Below are 27,785 nucleotides of genomic sequence, written 5' to 3'. Positions count from 1 at the left end.
GGCTTTTGATACCACGTAAACCTGATTCCTCTCTTCTACTACAGTGAAGCCTATGACAACATGGATGAACCTAGAGGACATTATGTTGAATAAAGCAAGCTAGACACAAAATGGCAAATAATATATGATTGCACTATTATGAACTAAATATATTGTATATGCTCGGGGAGTTAGTAATTAGTATATAGGTCACCAGAAAATAGAAGAAAGGTAGGGAATGAAAGGCTGAGGGTTCATTTGTGCATAATTGTTAAAAGGTCGTTTGTAAATTTTTGGACATGAATAGAAACGGTTAAAGAATATTGTGATGTTTTTAACTATCAGTGGTTGAAAGGGAAGTCTAAGGTCATGTATATTACCAGAAGGAAAGCTAAAAACTATAACAAGGTACTATAATAGTAGAACCTGTCTTTGAAGCTTTGAAATCATGAGTTGAATTCTCTTTAGCTATGAAAGTCCTAATTGGCAACTTCTAACATGAGGCTGTTTCATCAACATTGAAAATCCGCTGTTTAATATATTGCCACTTTCATCTATTACCTTAGTTTGATCTGCTGGTTAACTTGGTGCAGCTTCTGTATTAGCACTTACGATTTCACCTCTCACTTTTATGTTATAGAGATGGATTCTTTCATTAAACTCATGATTCAAATTCTGCTGGCATCAAACTATTTTACTGAACTTTCTCACCTCTCTCAGCCTTCATGAAGAGAGTTAAGCCCTTGATCTATTTTAAGCTTTGGTTTAAGAAAATTTGGCTGCTTTGATCTTCTCTAAACTTAATCATTTCTAGGTGTGGATTTAAATTGAGAAACATACAGCTTTCCCTTTCATTTGAACACTTAGAGGCCATTTTAGAATTTTAATGAGCCTAATTTCAATATTGTTGCATCTCATGGAACAGAGACACCTGAAGAGAGGTTTGGAGATGGGAATGGCAGTTGGTGGAGCAGTCAGCACACATACAACTATAACCAAATAAATGTGCCATATTGTATGGGTGCAGTTTGTGGTGCTCCAAAGCAATTAATAGTAATACCAAAGATCACTGATCACAGATCCCTATAAAAGATATTTAAAAAATGGAAATTTGAAATATTTTGAGGATTAGCAAAATGCAGCACAGAGACATGAATCAGGTACATTCTGTTGGAAAAATTTCATGGATAGACTTGCTGGATGAGGGTTGTCACAAACTTTTAATTTATAAATACTGCAATATAGGTAAAACACATTAATTTAAACACAATAAAACTAGGTATGAGTGCTCTTCCTTTATTCTTTGTGTTTATATTGCTAACCAAATGTTATCTTACTCTATTTTATACAACAGGCATTTTTATATGATGTGTTTTTCTAATTTGACTGAACCAGAATATGATCTGCTATATCTTTATTTTACTTTTTTTTTTTTTTTGCATCCTCCTTTTTTTCTAGAAATTTGCCCAGGTCAAATTAAGATCTAAATAAATATTACTATATTGAATAAAATACTATATCCTCTTTTTATTTGACTACATACAACATTCTCACATATGTGGAACATCCCCTTAAGTCACTCACAATCATGTATGAATAACAAGATAACTGACAGCTGAAAGAAACTTTAGCAAATATCCCCAAGTTCCTCTCAGAAATAAATAAATTCCAGCAGATTATCAATCCCCTATTAATATCCTTTAAGTCATTTATTTTCTGCCACAAGGTTTATTAATCTTCTAATATGCATTAACCCCACATCTTATAAATCATATAACTCATTCTCAACTTGTTTTTTCCCATTTCTTTAGAAACTTTTCCCTGTTAAAGTATTTTCCTTTTCTCAAACTTATAATTGTGATGTTGTCATTGAGCTTCCCTCCTTGAGTTATCCTGTCCTAAGGCCAGGGCAATAACTAGGAAATAGCATAAAGGCAAAAATGTTTGTCTTTGGTTCCAGGAATATCTTTTTTAATGTTTCAAATCTTTCGGCCAATCAAGTGACTTTTTTTTCTCTTCGAGCAAAGGAATTTTTTGGAATATAAGGAAAATCATTGTTTCTTCCAAAGACAATGAACTGTACTAATTAATTAATAGTTCTCTTTGACTTGTTTTAATATGTTATTTTTCCAAGGATTATTTCATTTTTTTAGTAAAGTAAGATGCTGTTGTGCACACATATTTGTGTTTGTGTATGTGTATGTGACTGTGTATATGATAAGAATTTCTGTGTGTGGTAGGGGTTTCTTTTGGAATCTTGAAGAGGGGTTAGGAAAAGATCTACCCTATCATCATTAGAAGCAAAGGAATTTGAACAAAAGAGAAGCCAAAGGAGAATGCTTAGCAACAAAACTAAGATTAATTATCTTTTTGCTAGCAGTCCTTTCCAGCATTCATTTTTCAGCCCATAATTAAAAACGCTGATGTTTTCAAAAATAGGTCAAATAATTTATAATGATTTTGATCAATCTATTTGCTCAGCATACTAGTGCAAGTACTAGCTATTTAAGAAATACATTAGGTCATAAATATGTAATTTAAGAAATTCTAGAAATTCAAAGCCCAACCTACTGAAGCTTATTAAATGAATACCTTAACCTAGCTTATGAACACTCATATCACACAGGTACACCATATGCACAGAACATGAACCTCAATCTATATATCATATTTTATACAAAAATTCAAAATGGATCATAGATATCTAATCTGAATATTTTAAAAATTAGATATATGGAATAAAACCCAGGGGGAAGTCTCCTTGACTTTGGGTTTGTAAAGAATTTTTACATATTTTATGAAAATGTGATCCTTAAATAACAACATAAATGATGAATGGGACTTTATCAAAATGAAAATTTGTGCTGTAAAAATTAGATGACTAAAAGAATGAATAAGCGAGTTACACTAAGGGAGAAAATATTTGACACTGACATAGTTCTAAAGAACTACTCTTCAGAACATATAATAAAAAAAGATTCAATAAGCAAAAATGAACAGACCAACAAAAAGTAAACAAATGTTTTGAAAAAATACTTATCAAATATATATATTGGGAAATGGATGTGGCTCAAACAATAGGGCTCCCATGGAGGCCCAGGGTTCAATGCCCAGGACCTCCTGGTGAGGGCAAGCTGGCCCACATGGCAGCTGGTCCATGCAAAGTGCCAGCCCATGCTGGAATGCCACCATGCAGGAGTGCCCCCTGTGTGGAAATGCTGCCCAGTTTGGGAAAGCCATCCCATGCAGGAGTGCCAGCCAATGCTGAGAGCTGGTGCAGCAAGATGACACAGAGACACAAAGGGGAGAAAATAAGAAGACATAGCAGCAGAATAGGGACCTGAGGTGATGCAAGAGAGTTATCACCTCTCTCCCACACTGGAAGGTTTCAGGAGAGGTTCCTGAAGCCACCTAATGAGAATACAAGCAAACACAGAAGAAAACACAGTGAGTGGACACAGAGAGCAGACAATGAGGGGGCCAGGGGAGATGGGGAGGAAAAAAAAATAAATCTTAAAAAGTATATATATATATAAACCTTTAAAATAAGTACATGAAAAGATGCTAGACATCATTAATCATTACATTAGCACAAAATAAAACCACAATTGCACAGCCACATACTCACTTGGATGATTAAATTATAGGCAGACCACATTAATTGTTGACAAATATGTGGTCCCACAGGTCTCACACATTTCTAGGGGAGATGCAAAATGCACAACCACTCTTGAAAAGATTTTAGAAATTTAAAAATATTAAATATACACTTTCCCATATGACTAGCCATTCCATTACGGTGTATTTACCCAACATAATGAAAGCACTTGCCCATATAAAGATTTATACATGAATGATTAAAGCAGCTTTCTCAGTAAAAGCCAAAAATTAGACACAACAAAATATCCATTATTTGTGAATGAATAAAAACATTGTGGGATTTTCCAACATTGCGATTTCTTTAGCAATAAAAAGGAAATAACTACTGATATATGTGTGATATGAATGAACCCCAGAATATGTAATTTGAGAGAAAAAATCCAAATACTTACCATTCAGTAGTTCAAAATATACAATTCCATTTACCAAAATTCTAGATACTGAAAATTAATTGAAGATTCAAGAAAGCAGATCACAGTTTTCCTGGGTGTTGGCAGAGAGGCAGTTTTTGGGACTGAATCATGTCCCACAGAAAGCATTTTGAGGTCCTATATCTTGGACTTGTGGCTGTGAACCTATTTGTAAATAGGACGTTTGAAGCTGTTCTTAGTTAAGATGTGCCCAAACTTAATGGGGTGGGCCTAAATCCAATGTGGCGCGAGTCCTTACAAGAAAAGGAATTTGGGCAAAGAAAGATAAGCCAAGGAAGAAAAAAGTAGCTGGAAGTCAGTGGAACCCAGAAAGAAAGAAGACACTACCATCACTACCATCTGTATTACCTGGTGACGAAAAGTCCAAGAAATTTAAAAGATTGGCAGCCTGCTAAAAGATACCATCCCCTGGAGAAAACACGCCTTCTAGACTCTGAAAATGATACATTAAGTTCCTGTTGTTAAACCAACTCATTGTATGGCATTGGTTTTAGCAGAAAGGAAAGATAGGGAACTAAAACAGACGGGAAGATAGAATTAAAAGGGAATATTCAAGAAAATTGGGGTGTATTGTTTCTGTTCATTTTCTTCTTGTGGTGGTTTTGCAAGTATATACATAGGTATATACATAGGTTAAAACTTTTCACATTATATATATTAATTATGTACATTGTTTTTGTATTTGAATGAAAACTTTAATATAGCTATTTGAAATACACATTGTCTACAAATTTTTATATTATTTCAAGTGTTTTAATTTTTTATAATATTTTGTTATCTTAAAAACAATCACCATTTCATTTTCTTATTAAACTTATTTGATCATTTGATGGGTTTCATTTTGGAAGAGATTTGGATCACAGAAAGTCACAACTATGGCAGGGGAGGATCACTGGTGTGAGTTGTCAGTCTGGGGTATATGTGAGGAGGCTTCATCTGGGGCTTGCCTCTAAGGCATGTGAATATGTTCAATTGTTCATGGGCATTGTTTCTGTGAGTGGAGACCAACACAGTAACAGAGAGACTATTGAATTCCCATCCTGGGGAGTTATGCTATATTCTCCAATAACATGGCAAGAATCCCTGAAGTAAAAGGGCAATGCCTAGGGAAGGAAGTTAGACCATTCTGCCAGGTTCTTAATATTGATAATTGTACATAAAACTTTTCTCAAGAAATTGAAACTTAGCCTAGCTTTATGTATTTCCTAAGAGTTATCTCCTGAAAGCCTCCTAGTTGCTCAACAAGCCTCTCTCTAAGCAAAACTCAGCATATAAACACACTACCCTCCCCCTGGTATAGGACATGACTCCTGGAGGTGAGTCACCCTGGCATCAAGAAATTATTACTAAGCACCAACTAGAAATTCATCTGGAAAAAGACCTTGACCAAAAGGAGGAGATAGTAAATACTAATGAGTTTTTATGGCTAAGAGACTTGAAAGAGAGTTGGGAAATCATTCCAGTGGTTATATTTATGCACATTTCACCAGGATCTTATTGACTGCCATAGTAAACAGTGCCTTGAACAGCTGATTGGATGACTGGTCATACCTCCAACCATCTTCCTTCCACAAATACACACACCAAGATACTCCTTGTGAGTGTATTGAGTTGCCTTATCTACAACACCCATTTCTGAATTCATATCTAATCTTCTCACCTTGTTCTACAGAAGGTTGATTTTGTTCTTACCATTCTTTTCCAAAATTCCTTTCTGACAACTTTTGTTTCAGGTATTACATGAACTTATTTACAGAAATGAGATTACATTGTAATTTTTCTAAATGAAGGAAGGTAGTAAATTTACACAGTCTCTAGAAAGTTTAAATGCACTCCTGAATAAATAAACTTGAGGATGAGCATTAGAATCCTTCTAAATCTGGAAGTACCAGGATGACCAGAGAAACAATAACAAGATCAGTTTGAAAGATATGTTCTTTTTAAAAATACATATTTTTATTTTTAAAGAAGCTTTAAATTACATAAATATTATGTCAAAAATATAGGGGATTCCCGTATATGTAACCTTCTCTCTTTCCCACATTTTCCCACATTGACAAAAGCCTTCATTAGTTTGGCACATTTGCTACAATTGACGACCACATATTGAAGCATTGCTACTATCCATAGACTAGATTTACTTAGTAGTTTACATTTTGCACTGTACAGTTTTATAGATTTTGACAAAATGACTAATGGCCTGTATCGTTCATTGCAATGTCATACAGAACAATTCCTATGTCCCCAAAGTATCCCATGTTAACTAATATTTCCTTCTTCCTCCTCTCAGAACAGCTTGTGGCCACAACCTTTATATCAGTGATAACATTTCTTCCATTGCTAGAATACTCATAAGTTTTCTTAAGACCATAGTTACATTCCCCCCTTATGAGGAACAGTCATTCTTAAATCTTGAGGATTTGGAGATGATGATGTGTACTCTGTTTCTGATTGAGAGGGGGCTTAAATACCGTTGAGCAGATGAATGAAACTGTCTTGCTTGCAGTTGTAGATACTCTCTGCTTTTTGGAATGGGTGATGTCTATCATCATCCTTTGGCTTGTTGTCCTGGGTGAGTTTGATGAACTGGAGACTAGTTGATGCAACTTTTGCTGAGATTCAAGGTTCAACTGGCATATGAACACTGGCAGGGTGCTGAATTCCTGAGATTGTCCTACCTATAGTGTCTAGGTGTCTCTAGAGCCTTCAGAAGTCCTGTGGTAAGGGGTAATATTTGCTGTGGCAGGCAGTGTGATCCTGTTGAGGTGTGCATATGCATCACCTCTGGAAAGACCTCCTGACTCACTTTGAAATCTCTTCGCAATAAAAACTCATTTGCATCTAAACTTTTCCCCTTTTGGTCAAGGTCTTTTTCCAAATACATCACTAGATGGTGTTTGGTAATAATTTCTCAGTGTCAGGGAGTCTCATCCCTGGGAGTCATGTCCCACACCAGGGTGGGTGGGGGAAGGTAGTTTATTTATATGCTGAAATTTGCTTAGAGAGGCCACATTTGACCAACAAGGAGGATTTCAAGAGGTAACTCTTAAGCAATACATAATACTATACTAAGAACAACCATCAGTATCAAGGACCTTGTATAATTATTCTTCACTAGACACTGTCCATGTACTTGGGGGATTTCTGCTGCTCAATTAGAGAATGTATCAGGATGTCTGAGGATGGGAATCCAAAACGCTTTTCTTATTGTGCGGATCTCCACCCACCAAGACAATTCCCCATGACCACCTAAATATATTCATATGCCATAGAGGCTTGCCCCAGGTGCATTCCTCCCCATACATTCACCCTTTACTGACACCCCATACCAGTGATTCTCCCTAATCACAGTTGTGGCCTTTCCTTCTGTGATCCAAAACTTCCCCAAAAAACAAAACTGAAAAAATAAACAAGTAAAAATGATAAGAAAATAAAATAATGATAAATAAAATTCAAAGAAATAAAAAATAAAAACATTAAAAATACTGTGAAAGTAGAAGTAAAAATAAAATATAGAAAAATACAGTAATTTTTTTTCAATGTTTCTTTCACTGTAAGGTTTGTAATCTTCCTCCCTATGTTCCCATTTTTTCCTGTTTTTTTTTTTTTTGCTTAATTTTCAAAGATGCTTTAGCTTACAGTAAAGTCACATAGAAAATATAGGTATATAAAGGGGATTCCCATAAAGCAACCCTCTCCCCCTTTGCCCTCTCTATTTTTAATAACATTTTACATGTGTATGGTACATTTGTTAAAATTGATGGGCAAATATTGAAGCATTGTTACTAATCATGGACAATGGTTTACAATAAAATTTACATTTTGCACTGTACACTTTTATAGACTTTGATAAAATTTAAAATGGCCTGTATCCATCTTTGCAGATCAGGCAGAACGATTCCATCTATTCTATTCTTCCCTTCCCCTAACCACAGAACCTATAGTAACCACTAAGTTTCAATTTTTGAAGAATAAGGTTCATAATTACATGCAACAGTATTGAAGGTTTAACATATTCATCTGCTTTCTTTTATTAGGCACTGCATATGTTCTTGAGATTCTTGACCCTCTAATTGGGAACATAACAGGACTCCCCATGATGGGAGTTTAATATTTTCTTATATTGTAGGTCCATCCACAGACATACTATGACAAGAAATACACTTATATATTCCAAAGAAGCATGCCCAGGTGCTTTCTATACCTCATGTCCCCTCACCCCCGATACTCTGCACCAGTAACCCTCCATTTCCATATTTGCCAGAAAAAACATTCCCACCCTTGTAGTTTTAACCACAGGCCTACAAATCCACAGTTTGCCTGTTCCTTCCTCTAGCTCTCCCCATCAATCCATGGATAGTCTAAAACAACCCCCATCCTCCTCCCCCACACATCCCAGTGCGGCGGCTTGCTCGGTCGGTAGAGGTGGGGTCTGGCTGCGGACGAGGGGTCGGTCCAGCTCTGGACGAGGGGTCGGTCCCGCTTGGGATGAGGGGTCGGTCCCACTTGGGACGAGGGGTCGGTCTGGCAGCAGACGAGGGATCGGTCTCACAAGTGGTTGCGTGGTTCGGCTGACGGGGTCGCCCGGCGAAGCCGGCGACGAAGGGGTCGCCCGGAGAAGCAGGCGACGAAGGGGTCGCCCGGAGAAGCAGGCGACGAACTGGGGACAAGGGAGGCCAGGCCCTTGTCGGGGGCTCTCAGGACTGGAGGGCGCACGGCAGAAGAACTACCGCGGAGACAAGGTAAACACGCAAGTCCACTTTATTGAGGGAGAGGCAACAGTTTTATAGGGGCTGGGGAAGGCTGATTGGTCGAAGCCACGCCCCGTTCTGATTGGTTGCCGGCGAAAGGTCAGTGGGCGGTACCGGACGGGGGAGGGATGGTGGTTAGGGATTGGCTGTCGCTGTTGCTGGGGGAAGGGGCAGGGTTTAGGGATTGGTGGCTGCTGTTGCTGGGGTGGAGGGCAGACTTGAGTTTCCCGCCCACGCCTGGCTGTTGCTGCTGTTGGGGGAGGGGAAAAGGGCAGACTGGATTTCTCCGCCCACGCCTGGCTGTTGCTGCTGTCGGGGGAGGGGAAAAGGGCAGACTGGAATTTTCTGCCCTGCGCCTGCGCAGGGAGAAAGAAGAAGAAGGGTGCCGCCCCACAAGGCATCGTGTGGCGCCATCTGGGAGGAGGGGCGGCCGCGGAAGCATGGCTGCCGAGAAGGGGAGACCCGAGGGCACTCTGTGCCCATGCCGAGCTTCCTTCAGGGGTGGCGGTGAGTCCGACCAGCCACCCTATTATGGGGGCAGCAGCTTGGCCTGCCGCGGCTGCTCCCCCGCCAGGCCAGCAAACCACACTTCAGCCTGAGGGGTGACCGCATCCCAGCACCATCGAACACAATTACATAATTGCACCACTATCATCACCATTCATTGGGATAACAGCCGTTTCCACCTTATCATAGATTTTGCCCATATTGAGCATCAGCTCACCACCCTCTACTCCCTTTCCTTCTGATAACCAATCTTCCATACTCTAGCTCTGTAAGTCTGCTCAATTTATTTCAGTTGTATCAGTAAAGACATGTAATATTTGTCCTTCAGTGATTGGCCTACTTAACTCACCGTAAGGTCCTCAAGACTCATCCATTTGTCCCATGTGTTAATCTTGCATTCCTTCTTACAGTTGAGTAATATTCCATTGAACGTATGTATATACCACAACTTGCTTATCCATTCTACTGTTGATAGACCCTTGGGTTACTTCCAACTTTCAGCAAGAGTGAATAATGCTACTATAAACATTGGTGTGCATGTAATTGTTTGTGACCCTGCTTTCAATTATTCTAGAAGAATTCTTCAAGAATTAGTATAGCTGGTATATTAGTCAACCAAAGATGTGCTGATTGCAAAATACCAGAAATTGGTTGGTTTTTATAAAGGACCTTATTTGGGGTAGGAGCTTACAGATCCCAGGCCATAAAACATACATTACTTCCCTCACTAAAGTCCATCTTTATGTGTTGGAGCAAGATGGCTGACAACATCTGCGAGGGTCCAGCTTCCTGGGTTCCTCTCTTCCAGGGTCTTGCTTCTCTCTGGGTTCAGGGTTCCTTTCTTCCCAGGGCTTACTTCTTCCTGGGCTCAGGGTTCCTCTCTTCCTGGGGCTTGCTTCTCTTTCTTCTGTGAGCCTACTTCCTGGGGCTCCAGCTTAAGGCTTCAGCATCAAAGTCCAACATCAAAACTCCAACATCTAAAACTCCCAACTCTGTCCTTTGCCATGTCTTTTATCTGTGAGTCCACCCCAACAAGGGATGAGGACTCAATGCCTTACTGACATGGTCCAATCAAAGCCCTGTTCATAACTTAATCATGACCAGGTACAGCCCAGATGACAAACATAATCCAATATCTATTTCTGGAATTCATAACCATACCAAATGGCTACAGCTGGACCATATGACAGTTCTATAGCTACTGTCCTGAGCAATTACAATATCTTCTCTATAATGGCTGCACCACTTGACATTCCCACCAAAAGTGAATGAGTGTTGCCTTTCCACCACATCCTCTCCAACACTTGTAGTTTTCTGTTTATTTTTTTAATAGATGTCAGTCTAATAGGTGTAAGATGTTATTTCTTCGTAGTTTTGATTTGCATTTCCCTAATAGCTAGTTATACTGAGCATCTTTCCATATGCTTTTAAGCCATTTGTATTTCTTCTTTGGAGACGTTTCTATTCAAATCCCTTGCTAATTTTTAAATGGGTCGTTTGTCTTTTTATTTTCAAATATAGGATTTCTTTGTATAGGCTGGATATCAGACCTTTATTGGATAAATGTTACCAAATGTTCTACCATCGAGTAGGCTGCATTTTCACTTTCTTGACAAACTCCTTTATAGTACAAAACTTTTTAAATTTGAGGAGGTCCCATTTACCTGTTTTATCATTTGTTGCTTGTGCTTTGGGTGTAAAACTTATAAAACCATTTTCTACCCAAGATCTTGTGTATGTTTCCCTACATTATCTTGTGGGAACTTCATGATCAGGGTTCTTTTTTATAGGTCTTAGATACATCCTGAGTAATTTTTGTATAAGGCATGAGAGAGTGATCCTCTTTCATTCTTTTGGATATGGATATCCAGTCTCCAAGCATGGCTTGTTAAAGAGAGGCCATTCTGTCTTAGTTGAATGGGCTTGGTTGTCCTGTTGAATATCAGTTGACAGGGCTTGGTCAACTTGCAGAATATCAATTGGCCAGATATGCAAGGATCTATGTCAGAACTCTCAGTTCAGTTCCTTTGTTCAGTATGTCTAAACCATGCCCCTACCATTCAGTTTTGACCACTGTAGCTTGCAGTGTTCTTTAACGTCAGTAGCATGATTCCTCCAATTGTGTTTTTCTTTTGCAATATATCTTTGGCTATTCATAATCCCTTTCACTTTCAAATAAATTTCATAATTTTTTTTACAATTCAGAGAAAAATGCTACGGTAAACTTTATTGGGATTGCATTAAATCTGTAAATCAATCTGTGTAGGACAGATATTTTATGATGTTTATTCTTCCAATCCATGAACATGGAATATTCTTCCATTCATTTAGGTCTTCCTTGATTTCCTTTAATAATGTTGTGCAGTTTTCTGTGCACAAGTCCTTTACATCTTTAGTTAAGGTTTTTCTTAGGTTTTTTATTCTTTTAGTTGCAATTTTAAATGGATTTTTTTTTCTTGATTTCCTCAACAGATTGCTCATTATTGTTGTACAGAAATGTAAGAAGTTTTGGCATGTTGGTCTTATATCTTGTCACTTTACTGAACTGGTTTACCAGGTCTAGAAACCTTGTCATACATTTCTCAGGGCTTTCTATGTCATCTGCAAAAAGTGAAAGTTTTAATTTTCTTTTCCCATTTGGATGCTTTATTAGTCAGCCAAAGGAGTGCTGATGCAAAATACCAGGAATCTGTTGGCTTTAATAAAGGGTATTTATGTGGAATAGAAGGTTACAATTATCACACCAAAAAGCATAAATTACTTCCCTTACTAAAGTCTGTTGCTACATGTTACAGACATCAAAACTTCCACTAACTCCACAAGTCCACTGTCTTGTCATTTTCACTGTGAGTCCCCACTCACCAAGGAGGTGTGGACTCAACTCCCTATTTATATGACCCAATCAAAGCCTTAATGATAATTTAATCAAAATGCCCAGAGGAATAGACCAGTTTACAAACATAATCTAACATCTATTTTTGGAATTCATAAAAAATATCAAACTGCTACTGATGGATGCATTTTATATCTTTTTCTTGCCTAAGTGCGCAAGCAAGTACTTTTAACACAATGTTAGATTAGAGTATTGACAGAGGGCATCCTTGTCTTGTTTCTGTTTTAGACAGAAAGACTTTAGCATTTCATCATTGCATATGATGTTAATTGTGGGTTTTTCATAAATTTCCTTTGTCATGCTGATGAAGATAACGTCTATACATATCTTTTGAAGTGTTTTTATCAAGAAAGGATGTTATATTTTATCAAATGTTTTTTCTGCATCAATAGAGATGATCATGTAATTGTTTTTCTTTCCATCTGTTAATGTGGTGTATTACATGATGGATTAACTTATGTTGAGCCATCCTTGTATACCAGGTGTGAAACCAAATTAGTTATAGTGTATGTATTGTTTGATGTGTTATTGAATATGACTAGCAATTATATAGTTGAGAATTTTAGTGTCCAGGTTTATTAGAGGGATTGTTTGTAGTTTTCCTTTCTTGTGGTGTCTTTATGTGGCTTTGGTATTAGGCAGGTGTTGGCATCACAGAATGAGTTGAGCAAGGTTCTGCCTACTTCTCTTTTTTAGAAGAGTTTAAGCAGGATTGGTACTAGTTCTTTCTGGCTGATTCATGGAATTCATGCATGAAGCCATCTGGTCCTGGGCTCTTCTTGGTTGGGAGGTCTTTGATGACTAATTTAATCTCATTTCTTGTGATTTTTCTGTTGAGTTCATCAAGTTTTTCTTTCATCAAATTAGGCTGCTTATGTGATTCTAGAAATTTGTCCATTTCATTTGTTATCCATCCTGTTGGCATACAATTTTTCAAAGTATTCTCTTATGACACTTTTTGTTTTTGTGGAATCAATGGTGATATTCCTTCTCTCATTTTTTTTATTTTTTGTATTTGCATCTTCTCTCTTTTTTCCTTTGTTAGTCTAGCTAAGTGTATTAGTCAGGGTTCTCTAGGGAAGCAGAATCAATAGGAGAAATCTGTCAATAGTATGAGATTTTGTAAGAGTCTCTCACATGACTGATGGGCTACAAAAGTTCAGGTTCTGCAGGTGGCCTGCAAATCAGGGGCTCCAATGATAGTCCAATGAAGGTTCTTTACAAGTTTCTGGAAGATAATGACTGTCCAAAAATGAGATGGGAAATTCTCTCTGAATGATGGAATCACTTCCCCTTTTAAGGCATTTAACTGATTGGATAAAGCATAACTCATTGCTGATGTCAATCTCCCTGGTTGATGTAGATGTAATCAGTTATCTATGCAGTAACTCACTGGTGAATAAGTCCATAAATATCCTTGTATTACAATTAACCCAGTGCTTACTTGACCAAATAAGAGGGCACAATTACATGGCTGAGTTGATACTTTAGCTTAACCATCATACTAAGAGAGTGTCAGTTATATTAATATTCACGAAGAACAAATGTTTGGTTTTATTAAATTTTATATATTTTTTTCCTCAATTTCATTTAGCTTTACTCTAATATTTATTTCCTTCTTTCCACTTTCTTTCTTACTAGATTTTGTTTATTTTTTGGTTCCTCCAGGTGTGCAGTTAGGTCTTTGAATTTATCTCTTTCTTAATTTTTAATGTAGGCATTTATGGCTATAAATTCCATTCTTAGCACTGTTTTTTCTGCATCCCATAGGCTTTGATATGTTGTGTTCTTATTTTCTTTCATTTCAGGGTTGTTAATGATTTTCTTTGCAATTTCCTCCTTGACCCACTGATTGTCTGAGGATATATTGTTTAGCTTCCATAACTTTGTCTCTGTTCTGGTTCTCTGCTCCTTATTAATTTTTTTCTTCATTCCTTTGTGGTCAGAGAAATTACTTTTTATAATTTAATCTTTCTTAATTCATTGATATTTGTTCTGTGAACTAGAATGTAGTCTATCCTGGAGAATGATCGATGTATCCTCAGGCCTTAGGAAGAATTTATATCCCACTGTATTTGGTATAATGTTCTCAATATGTCTGTTAGGTCTAGGTCCTTTAACATTTCATTCAAGGTATGTTTCTTTATTGACCCTGCATCAGGATATTCTGTGTAATGGTAAAAATGGTGTATTAAAATCTCCCACTATAATTGTAGAGGCAGCCATTTCTCCCCTTAGTTTTTAAATGTTTATCTCATATATTTTGGGGCACCCTGGTAAGGTAAATAAATGTTTATGATTGGGTTTTTTTCTTGATAGTACCCCTTTTACTAATATATAATGTCTCTCTTTGTCTCTTGCAATAATTTTTCATTTAAAATCTATTTTTCCCTATATTAGAATAGCTACTATTGTTTTTCTTTGTTAATTTTTCCATATAAAATCATTTTCCAACCATTCACTTGCAACATTCCTGTGACCCTGGGTCTAAAGTGAATTTCTTGTGGGCAGCATTCAGACAGATCATATTTCCTTATCCATTCTGTCAATCTGTGTATCTTGATTAAAGAGTTCAAACCATTATCATTCAATGTTATTACTGTCTAAGGATTAGTTACATTAACCATATTTTCTTTAAGCTATTATGTGTCATATTTTGTTTTTTATTTCTCTTTTTATCTTTTTACTATTATTACTAATAAACTTCCTTTCTATACTCTCCTCCAACCTTCTCTCTCATATTTTTTTTCCCTTTCTGTGGGGAGCCCTGCAAAGCGGGGTTCCCAGAAGCCTGCCGCCTCCAAGGTTCACAGGAAGAATGTAGATAAAGAAAGAAGTGTCCACTGGGCAAGGGTATGTGCTGAACAAAATATGCTGAGAGTAGATAAGAATTCTAAGGAAACTGTGTAATCTGAGGGCTAATGACTAGAAGAGAAACTTTTGTATTTTTAGTGACCTAGAAATGCAAACTTCCCATGAGAACTGATGAATGTGCTGTTTCTACTTATGATATAAAATAAAGTGTGTGATCATGCCAAGTACCTGAGGTAGCTGCAAGCTTCTCATGATCCACCTGACCCCCACTATTTTGTGTCTTTTGTTTCTTCAGCTTCACATCCCTCCCTCCTCAGGAACGTGTTCAGTTGTGTGGATCACAGCACCTTTCAACCTGCAGAACTCCCTTTACTATTTCTTGAAGGGCAGGTTTTTTATTGACAAATGGTATTATTTTCTGTTTATCTGTGAATATTTTGAACTCTCCCTAATTTTTTTTTTTAAGATTTATTTTTTATTTATGTCTCTCCTCTTCTCCCCGCTAACAGTTGTCTGATCTCTGTGTCCATTCACTGTGTGTTCTTCTGTGTCTGCTTATATTCTTGTCAGCAGCACATGGAATCTGTGTCTTTTTTTGTTGCATCATCTTGCTGCATCAGCTCTCCATTTCTGTGGCACTACTCCTGGGCAGGTGCACATTTTTTTCACTGGGTGACTCTCCTTATGGGGCACAGTCCTTGCACATGGGCCTCCCCTATGTGGGGGACACCCCTGTGTGGCACAGCACTCTTTGCATGCATCAGAACTGTGCATGGGCTAGCTCATCACATGGGTCAGGAGGCCCTGGGTTTGAACCCTGGACCTCCCATGTAGTAGGTGGATGCTCTGTCCATTAAGTCAAATCTGCTTCCCTCTCCTTCATTTTTGAATGCCAGTTTTGCTGAATACAGAATTCTTGACTGACAGTTTTTACTTTTACCACCTTGACTATGTCATATCATTGCCTTCTCACTTGCATGGTTTTAAATGAGAAATCAGCACTTAATCTTATTAAGCTTCCTTTTAATGTGATGGATCTATTTTTTCTTGCAGCTTTCAGTGTTCTTTCTTTGTGTTGAGTGTTTGACAATTTGAGAAGTATGCCTTGGGGTAGGTCTGTTAGGATATATATTATTTGGAGTGGGCTGCACTTCCTAGACATATACATCCATATTCCTCAGAGTTTTAAAATTTTCAGGTATTATTTCCTCCAACATTCCTGCCCCTTTTTCTTTCCCCTTTGGCATGCCTATTATGCATATGTTTGTGCATTTCATGTTGTCATTCAATTTCCTGAGTCTCTGCTGATTTTTTTCTACCATTTTTACCCATCTGTTCTACTATCTGATTTCAGATGTACTATCTTTGACATTGCTAATTCTTTCCTCTGCCTGTTCAAAAGTGCTATTATGTGCTACCAGCATTTCTTGCATTGTGCCATTCAGCCCATCAGATCTGTTCTTTCTATGTATGTTTATGATTTCTTTAGTATGTTTACACAGTGTCTTCTTAATATTCTTTATTTATTTCTTCAATTCATTAAGTTTAGTCATGGCATTTATATGGGTTTCCTTGATTAGTTGTTTCATGCTCTGAATCTCCTCCTGTTTTCTTACTTGTTCTTTAGGCTGGGCAAATTTCTCCTGTTTTTTAGTATGACTTATAATTTTTTACTGGTGTTTAAGCATCTGTTAATATTGATGAGCTTATTCAGATGGTTAGCTTCTCTTTCTACTTTAGGGTTTATTTTGGTTTGTGTTAAGGTAACTTTTTTGACACTTGATTCCACTTGTTCCATAACCTTTAGATGTCTGTGTTCCCTTGAAAAATTAAGACCATAGAAAAATAAAGAAAGAAAAGAAAAACATTAGTAGTAACAATTTTAAAAAGATAGAAGAGGAACCAGAAAAGACCCAGGAAAATAAAAAAAATTAATAAGAGTGAGAAACTATTAAAAAAAGAAATAAGAATTTAAAATTTGGAATAAAAAAATGAAACAAAATGAAAATAGAATAAAATAAAAGACCATAGAAATGAGAAGAAGAGAAAGGAAAAAGTAAAAGTAAAATAAAATATACCAAATCAGAATAGATGAAATGAAAGACAAGAATGGAAGAAAGAAAAAAATGAATGAAAGAAAAAAAAGTAAAGAAACTAAGGACAAAAAATAAGGAGAAGAAAAAAGGAAACAGAGAGAGAAAAGGTAACAAATAAACAACAAGAAAAACAGGCTTTCCTTTTAGGACGATAAGAACCATCTCAGGCTGCTGGTGCTCATCAATCAATTACCCTGCTTTTTTCAGATTTAGCAAATCAATTAAAGAATTAAAAAATAAGTTTAAAATTATTTAAAAAATAGCAGATTGAAAAATCTAAAAGAAAAAAAAATTCTCAGTTTATAAGTTCCCTGTCATAGGGTCATTTGGGTGCCTGACAACCCAGTGGATCCCTTCCTGGAACTGTTCTCTTAGAAGGTATCAGGAATGGAGCCAGGGACCTCTTATATATGAGGCAGACATTTCTCCATTGATTTACACCCACTCTACAGATTAGATAGGCTTCTGGAAACTAACTGGTTCCACCTGGCCATGTTCCCTCAGGTAAGTTGGGCTTCTAACAGTTTGCTGGAGCCAGGCTGGTTGGGCATGTCTCTCCACCCCCTCACTGATCTAGTTCCTTTGTCTCCCAGAGTGATAGAGGTGAATGACTGCCTGACCAAATCCTTATTCCCTTCTCCCTGGGGCCACTTCAGTGCTGGCTTGGTTTTGTATGTGAGTGTATGCGTGAGTTTCAAAGGAAGTTCAGCTGACCAAACTCACTGAAGAGAAGCCACTTACCACCTTCTGTGAGACCTCCCTTCCTTCCAGGAAGGAGAATGTTCTTTCACACTCAGCTGGCTTCAGTGAGCCAGAGATTTTACTGAAGATTTTCACCTAGAGGGTGGTGTATATGTGCTGTTCCCAGTCACAGGGGTGAGTAACTCATGGTTTTCATTTGGCCTCTTTGTCTGTCTGTCCCTCTCCCTCCTGGATGATGGGCACCATTGGAAGGAAAACAGAGATCATGGGCATGAAACAATTCCAAGACCCTGCAGGACATAATTCATTATATCAAGGTTGGAAAGTCATCTATAGAATGATGCTTTGTCCTCTGGGCTTGATGGAGGACTTGCAAAAGCCTATTCTCACTAAACATTGTGTTGAGGACTCCAATATCTCTACACATTGGGGGGACACACATGTTCTCAGCTCACCCCTCATTAAGCATAGATCTGAGAAACTTTGGGTGGTAACACTATTCATGAACAACGGGGCAGAAAGCTTGGACTCTTTAAGCTCCAAGACCACATACATGGTGGGTCCACTCTCTTGGCCTGAGAGGATACCATCAGTCTAGACCTCATTTTCCATGTTATTGCGTATGAAGTCATTTTTCCTTCTATATGTCCCTTTTGTCCCTTTAGTCCAGGTGGCCAGTTGTTCCATTCATACAAAGCTTGCAAAAAAATTGTCAATATTGCATGTAACACATAGGGATCTCAACCATCAGACAAGAGAATATTCCACAGATCCTTTCTGGATAACTGAATTTCCAATCCTGGCTTGCAATAAAATGACTGACTGGTTCCATGTTCAGTTAAATCCTCACATTAGGCAATATTCTCTGGGAATTCACTTTCCTGAAGCTCAGAATTATCCACATCATCAATTTCTGGTTTCTGTGTTCATTTTTCAACTTATCCCTTTCCTCTGGCATTTTCCTATATGCTGCAAGGAAAATTAGGCTGTACTTTCCACATTTAGTTTGGAAATCTCCTCAGATAAATATCCAAGCTTGTCACTTTTAATTTTTTTTCTTTCTGAAATCAGAACACAACCTTAACATGCTTTCTGCCACCTTAAAACAGGATCACCTTTCATCCAGTTTTCATCCTCTTCACAGAGAAGAATTAAGAATTTCTTAATTCTTCTCTGTGAAGAGGAACAATATTAAAAACATGACCTAGACTGATGGAAGTATCTAGTAGAAAAAATAATTTCTAAAAAGATTTCCTTAAGAAGGCAGGAATGTGTCTGGATGGAAATAAATACCTAGATCTGATTTCAATGATTTCTTTGGAGGCAAATCAAATCTCTACTCTAGGTTGCTTCAGTGACTTTTTAAATCATGAATACTTAAAGAAAATTGAAAAGAGATAGTTATAATTAGAATATCCATATTATTAATACCTCCACATGAATCTAGAAGTAGAATACTGACATCACCTCCTAAAGGACACATAATAATCCTTGCCGATCTAAAACCTTCCTTACCTCTGGAATTAGATATTGCTTAACTTTTATTCATAGTATTTACCTTGTCAATTGACCATAGACAGGATTTCTTTATGGACATTCTTCATGTCCTTCTCATTGGGTTGCTTTGAAGAATTAATGGAAATACTTGCTGTTTGGAATTTATTGGGTTGCTTTGAGTAAGTTGATCAATATGCATTTACTATTACTTATTCTGACAACACAGCACCTTGGAAGTCAGGTTCAACTTTGCATTTCTATGTAAAGATGAAAAGAAAGACAGAAGAAAATATGGCAATGATAAGGAGTTGAGGAAATTTTTAAATACGTTCAGCTGTATGTGTTGTTGTTTTTTTCCAAATTCTTCTTGTGGGACTTATAAATCAATACAGTAACACTATGTCTAAGCTTAAAAATTTTCAGGACTCAACGAAAATGATACTTTGAAATAAGTAAATCCTTTCTAATGTGCTCAGAGAACACAATAAAGTCACTTTTTGAGGAGCAATGAAGACATTATCCAACATTAAGCACTGGCATATCTTTTCTCCAAAAATGTTTAAAGAGTTTAGGGAAAAAAATGACATTCAAAGCAAAAGGCACCAAATTTGTTTTCATAACAAATACCTTTGCATAAAAATAGAGGCATTCAATCATTGGGGCCCAGGAGGAATACCTAATGATTTAAGATTTTTAAATCACAAGACCTTTACTAAGCATGACCTGCATTCTCTTTATAATCATGATTCTATTTGAAGCTGTGCAGTGGACTTATAGGAATATACTTGGTAAGATGATTATTTCATTTGATAGTTCAAGCAACATGGAAGGAATAGTCAATGCCCCAGTGTATAAGAGTAATGTACTTTTATAATTTATCATTTTTACTGTTTGTTTATAGTTAATTATGTGACCCTGAACACTTTCAGGAACAATTTAGTAATGCAAATAAAGATCATAATTTGACTTGTTTGGATGTGGAAATCATTGTACCTCCCTTTAAACTATTGTTCTGAATATTTGATTTCCCATTATTTGTGGGAACAGTATTTGAGTGATAGATGTCATTTGTGCCTATATTTTACAATGTTTTCTTCTAAAGATGATAGGAGGAATTAGAAACTACTTATTGTTAATAGTACTAGTAGTGAGGAAAACATGAATTCAAGAAGATGAAGGTAATTGTTTGAACATTAGGAAAATGTCCAGTTTTTCAATGAGGAAAGAGTGAAAATACTGAGAAGAAAAGCAGTTGAAGCAGAAGCAGAAGAGCCTATATGGTGAATAATGTTTCCTCTCTTGCAGTGTCCTACCTGATCATGTGATAAATGCAATTTCATTTTTCACTCCGTTGTAAAGATAACTAATTATTAAACAGGAAAAGTTAAATACAGTCCTAGTACTTGGAATTTTAGACATTTTTATGCTTAGAGACCAAGTCAGATAATTAGTGACAGGGAAATTACACTTAGCTGGGTTTGGAATTTCAAATAATAAGAAAACTTATTAGGACTTTTGTTAGAAAGTAAACAAAGATTGAACAAGAAAAAAATGCTTCACATACTACCAAAGTACATGTGAAGACTCTAAATGAAAGAACAAATATGCTCCCTGCTGCATTGATTGGCATGACTACACTTCTAGCCCCAAACCCTCACCGTACCTCTACCTCAGCCAAATAAACTTAACCAATGTCTCCAAACAGGTCTCTAACCCTGAATGGAATTATCTCAAAACTGGAAGCTGCTTTCTCTTATATCTATTCCCTTTTCAATCTGTCTTTCCTTCTTATAATGGTTATAATTGTAATGATTTCAATTACCCAATGTTTTATTATATCCTGCTTTAAGCCATTCAATATATTTCTTTTATTCATTCTATGATTATTTAATCAGTGTTGGGTTATGACTGTTAGAGTATATTAGACAAGAGTTATAAAACAGGAATAACTTTTATTGTGCCTCTTCCACATACTGGGGGTCAGTTCATATATTTAAACACTTACATTTTAACAACTGTCCTAGGAGCTAGATATTGTTATCCCCAAGTACTCATGAGCAATGTGATGATCTAAAAAATTATAATATATGCCAAAAATCAGATGCAAAAGTGATAATTATAATTCAAAATTAATTTTATGTAAGCACTTTATCATATTTCACAGAATAGTATAAGAAAGTTACTCTACACTTGAAAAGTTTGAGGTTATTCAAATTAACCATTGATGGAATTTACTGTGGCATTGATTAGTGTTTGAAAAAGTATGAATCAAGCACTATGCTAAGTGTGTAATGTTTCGCTAAGTGTATTGCCATGTGAAGTATATGTTGTTTTTAACCTTGACTCTATCATTAATTAGCTCCATAGTCATCTTGGGCTAATTATTTAATTTCTCTGTGCTTCATTTTACTCTTATAAAATGTATTAATTAATATTTACTTCATAGAGGTATTAGGAAGGAAAAAAAGAAGTTAATACCTATAAGATGTTTAGAAGAGTATTAGGCAGAATTGCTTAAAATTGTAAGCTAGTATAAGAATTATTAGAACTATTAATGTTTAGCAGAGTTAAGTAACTTGCAGAAGTCATATGCGTATTCCAAGCAAAACCAGAATAGTGACTCAGGCAGTTTCACTTCATTATGTTCATAATGTTTTGATGATTTAGCAATGTGAGATAGCTTAAGGGTTATTCAATATCCTATCTGAAAAGTATCTTATAAAACGTGGCGACTATATCCATCATTTTTGTGATGATGAACCTAAGGGCAAGTGGTTACAAGTTCCTAAATTTAGGAAATAGCTATGCAAGGGAAAGATTCATGATCTCTCTTCTTCTAGTCCATTATTCTTTCAGAAGGATTATTTGTGGCTATAACATTACTCATTTTTGAGGGTCTGAGAAGATTCAGTGCTTTTTATTCAGTCAAGCCATGACTTTCTTCCTTTTTATAGGGTGGCTACATAAGTCACAAAGAAATAAGAGTTTGTAGTTTTCTTATAGAAGTAAAGAATTTGGCTTCATTTTATTCATTTTCATCTGCATATCAAAATTAGAATGTCTGAAAGGGATCGATGCCAGTAATTGTGGTGGTTTCATGGTTTTGAATGAAATAGTCTAATATGAAAAAAATGGAGGTTTTAACATTGAATTTATGTAGCTTCAGTTCTGCATTTTTTTCTAAGTTTCAGCTTTGGACTCTGGATTCCTATATTCTAGTTAGAAATTCTGTATCTACTTAACTCAGGGAACCCGCAAGTAATTTTTATTTCTGTAATATATTAATACTCTTGTATGAACATTAACTAAGCATAATACCATATACGTTTACATAGTATTTCATTATTTATATATTTCATCTTGAACTTTTTTTAAAGTTTGGAACTCACAACTCATTCATTGATTTAGTTTATGGGGGATATATTTCTCTACTGCTTAGATGAAGAAAACATTGTTAAATGAAGTGAAGATGCTTGCAGAACGTACATTTAAAATTGATGGACTAGAAACTAGGGATCACCTTCAGTCTAAAACAAAGGAGCTAGAAAATTGATGGCAATTTATACATAACGAATTACTAGTTTATAGGTAATATGAAATCAAAAGGGAATAAATCAAGAAAAGAAATAAATCATCATCTGTGTCCTTAGGAATATAGAAAATTGTGGTCTCCCAATATTATTTTTCAATATTCCTTAGAGGGTGAGAACATATTTAGCTGTATTCATTTTTATAACAATAAATGCAAACAGAATGTTTCTTTGCCTTTTTTGGGGGTGGGGGGGATTCTTCAGTAACCTTAGTTTCTTCAGAAGCTTAATTTCATGTGTGAACCAAAATTTGTTCATTTTATTTTCAGGGGAGGTATTAGAGTGAGAACAGTTGAAGTGCATTTTTTTTCCTGGCACATGATTAAAATAATATTTTCCATTAATGACGCTTTAAATGAATAGCAATTACTCTAAGAGTTGTCCAAAATAATATTTTAAATATTTTTTAAGTATTCTTTTCATTTATAGGTGAAATATTTATATAGAATAGCTGGAGATATATTGAAAAGCTTTACTCATTACTCTTATCAATGGTTTGTTGACAAGCTAATTCTAAATCTTAAGACCAAATCATAGAAATTAATTGATTTCAAAGCAATTAAAATTGAATTGACATGGAATTTTAATTCCATGTTCATTGCCATGGAATTTTTTTATTTTGAGGGTGACATGGTCAACTTAATCTGTTAAAGGAATAGATGAGGAGCTAATTTAAAAATGAGTTGATAAGAAAAGATAGCTAAACAAGGCAGAACATGTATCACAATTGCTAGGAAAGATGGTAATTATTAATGATGCAGATTGTAGTAATAATGTACTGTAAAAACAATTATACAATGTTTTTTTTTGCCAATTCTATGTTATTTTTCCATCAGTATTGAGATTCAAACTAAGTTAACTGAAACGCTGGTAAACTTGAAATTTACTGGCTATATTTTCATAAAATAAATCATGTTGGTTTAATATAGTTGCTGAATGATAAAGACATCCAAAGTACATTTTTAACAAATCAATTTTATTGAGACATATTAATAAAGAATAAATTCATCCAAAGTGTGTAATCAATGGTATTCAGTATAATCAAATAGTTGTGCATTCATCACATGAAACATTTTAGATCAATTTCCTTATTGCAATAATAATAATAATAACCAAAAAAACAAGATTCAAAGTACATTTATTCGTTTGATATTTTCCTTTTAATTAAATTCCCTTCTCTTTAATATGAGGGCATTTGACTAGTAGACCTCAAAGTATTCTTACTGCTGAAAGTGATTGCAAGCTGCTAAAATTTCATTTTCTATATGAGAGAAATTAGGTATGGGAAAATGTTCTTAATAACTGATAGAAAAATAATTTGGTAAAGCTACTATTTTGAAATACTAGAAATAGTAGAAATACTACTATTTCTATGGTTAATGAAGCAATGCTCATTTATTGAATTAAGGTTGCAAACATGTGACAAAGTCCAGACAGGTTTCCCAATTTATTAAGATACTTAAATTCAGAATTTAAGTGATTGCTATCCAAATTCATACATTACGTATAATTAAATAAGAGTCCATTTGGCAATTCTTTGTCCATAATCTTTTCCCACATAATTTCTAGAACTTTTTCTATTTAATATGCAGTGTCAGGTCCTTGAGGTATTTTGGAAAAAAGCATATATTGGATGACAATAGACTACAGAAATGCAGGCTCCGTTTCAAACCATTGAGAGTAAATTGACTTAAAAATATGACACATGGAGTCAAGGGCAAAACCAACAAGGTAAAATGCCTTATGCTCCTTTTAGTTTCTATTACTGTTTTATTCTGTGCTTTAAGTATAGGACTATAATTGAAATGTTTGTAGAAATAAACTTCTGTTATAAATGTCAGCATTTTACTATCACACATAATTAAGGAAAAAGTAAACAAGCAAGAAAAATTAGTCAAAAAATTGCATTTGCTTTTTGCAGAGCTTTATTCTTTGATTTATTAAATATATATCGTTACATTAATTTTTCATTTACTTTTTACCTAATTTTTTTAGATAGCACACATTACACTTGTAATCACAGTTAAAACTTTGCATTTGCTTTTACATCATTAAGCGAAAATATTACAGAAATTATATCATTAACAAATTTTGAGTTTGTAATATATCAAGGTACATCCTTTCCATGTACTTAATTTTGTATAAAATTGGAATTGGGCAATGATTGCTACTAAATAATATTTTTATAGGTTTTCAGTTGGTTGATTGTATGCATATAATTTTATTAATGTCAAGATTTAAAGTAATGTTCAGAGAGAATTACGGAAATCTCCAGGATTTTTAAATTTGTTTCTCCCCTCTCCTTGTGGCTTGCTTATTGTTTGCTCTCTGCGTCCATTTGCTGTGTGCTCTTCTGTGTTTTTACTTGTCTCCCTTTTTGGTGCGTCACCTTGTTGAGTCAGCACTCTGCGGCGCTTGCAGGTCAGTGAGCTCTATGCAGAGTGCAGGAGAGCCTGCCTTCACAAGGAGGCCCCTGGACGCGAACCCAAGGCCTCCCATATCATAGATAGGAACCCAACTGATTGAGCTACAGCTGCTTCCCTCTGTGATTTTTATTAAATATTGTATTTTTATTTTCTGAAGCATTGGAATCATGCCAACCATGTTATCAGCCATATTAGCCATAAACTTTTCTGACATTGATTTATGGATTATATCTTTTTGGGTGTCTGTTATGCATTTTTAGAGCGCTGGACCTTGGGAAAAAGGAATAACATCACTGTGTTTATTCGCTTGGGACTTCCCCCAAACAAGCACACAGAAATACTCTGTTTCGTATTCTTTTTATTTGTTACATTGCTATTTGGATGGGAAACTTGATCACAATGATTTCTATTTCATGCACTCAATTAATTGACCAACCCATGTATTTCTTCCTTAATTACCTCTCACTCTGTGACCTTTGCTAGACATCCACAGTGATACCCAAACTAATGACTGACTTACTGGCAGAAAGGAAGACCATTTCATACAGAACTGCATGAGACAACTGTTTATCATTCGCTGCCTTGGAGGCACTGAGATCTTTATCCTCACAGGGATGGCCTATGACCACTACGTGGACATCTGCAAGCCCCTGTACTACACCATCATCATGAGCAGGTGGAGATGTAATGCAATCATCATAGCTTGTTATTCTGGAGGATTGGTCCATTCTACCAGTCAGGTTCTTCTCACCATCTTCTTACCCTTTTTTGGTCCCAATGAGATAGATCACTACTTCTCTGATGTGTTTCATTTGCTGAAACTTGCCTGCACTGATACATATGGAATTGATCTTTTGGTAATTGTGAATTCAGGTCTGAATGCTTTGGCGTCTTTTGTGATTGTGATGATATCTTATTTACTGATATTATATACCATCAGGGCTTACCCTGCAGAAAGTCATAGTAAAACTCTTTCCACTTGCAGTTCTCACATAACAGTTGTTGTGTTGTTTTTTGCCTAATCTCTTTATTTACATTAGACCACCCATAATTTTTCCAGAAAGAGTGTTTGCTCTTTTCTACACCATCATTGCCCCCTTGTTGAAATCTCTTATATGTAGTCTGAGAAATCTGGAGATGAAGAATGCTTTGCAGAAAGTGTGGTGCCATCAATTGTTTTTGGAAGGTAAGTAACCTGTATGAAAGGCATTTCTGACTTTCTCTCTAGGCCTTGTGAAATAGGTGTCTATGCAACTCTAAGCCCTAAAATTGATCTGGAAACATATACAAAGTAGACTTTTCCCATTGGCCTGTAACTCTTCTTGACTAGACAATAATGATTAATTTTCCTTGTTCATTATTCCTCCATTCTTCTCACATACCCAATTCATGTACTTATCTTACTTAAACATAGGAAGTCTTTTCTCCCTCCTCTTGCACATCATTTGGCAAAAACTCTAGGAGGTCATCTGGTAAAGGACAAATGTAGTTAAATGCTCTTAGTTCCAGGATCACACAGCAAAGCATGAAAGGGTGAATTTTGGCTGAGGCCAATAGATAAATGAATGAAACATATACCTTACTTGGCTACTCAGCATTTATAAACCTTCTTCTATACATATTGATACTCCTTAGTAAAATAATTACACATTCTCACTTCCACTAAATAAGATGTTTCTACAAATACATTTTGAATCTCACTATTAAAAGAAACACACCATTACCAATGTCTTTGTAGGTAACTCTGCATAAGTTAATTAAAATATTACTTGTTATTCTTCTAGGTTACAATAATACCTGAATAATCTGTAGCTTAAAGATTAGATTATAAATTTATCTATGAAAATCAAACCTCTTATATAAAATAAGAAAAATGCAATTCATTCATATACATATATTGAAGTACCTATATTTGTATGCCCACATACATATTTATATAGCTCTAACAACTAAAGAAAAAATTCATTATTACAACAATTTTAGATGCTAAACTTGGTCATAAGGTTTTAGTTAGTATTTATATTTTTATTTCTTCCACTTTCTATTCCACCTTCCCTGACATTCAGCTATTGGGATTTATTATTTAGTAGGTCAGCCAAATTTCATTTCTGAATGTCTCAATTTTCAGTGGTGCTACAATTTTTGTTGCTTTATTTTTTGTTAACATTCAATTTTCACCATAGTAATTATAATAGGTCATAAGAGAATTCCCTGGTTTGAAGATACTGGTCATATCTTCCCTCATTGTTACCAAACAAGCACATTTCTCCTTTGTCAGTAGCAAACAATACATCCCCTTGTTTGTCTGTTGGCATAGCACAGGCATGAGAAGCCCATATTGACCAGGTGGCATTCTCAATTACCAATTCAATAAAATCACTGCTGCAATTCCTGATGAAAGCATAACTGCTTTGTAACTATGGCCAGAAGCCACCTGAG

At 35.8% G+C, this 27,785-nt stretch overlaps 1 pseudogene; it reads left to right on the top strand.

Moving 5' to 3' along the window:
* LOC105745257 (olfactory receptor 4P4-like) overlaps positions 1 to 27,147 on the top strand; it is a 45,029-nt pseudogene extending 17,882 nt beyond the window's left edge.
* Positions 27,148 to 27,785: the final 638 nt, after the last annotated feature.

Source organism: Dasypus novemcinctus, chromosome 10 (genome assembly GCF_030445035.2).
Source record: "Dasypus novemcinctus isolate mDasNov1 chromosome 10, mDasNov1.1.hap2, whole genome shotgun sequence".
In the NCBI taxonomy this organism is placed as follows: domain Eukaryota; kingdom Metazoa; phylum Chordata; class Mammalia; order Cingulata; family Dasypodidae; genus Dasypus; species Dasypus novemcinctus.
This window is presented reverse-complemented; position numbering and strand designations above follow the sequence as displayed.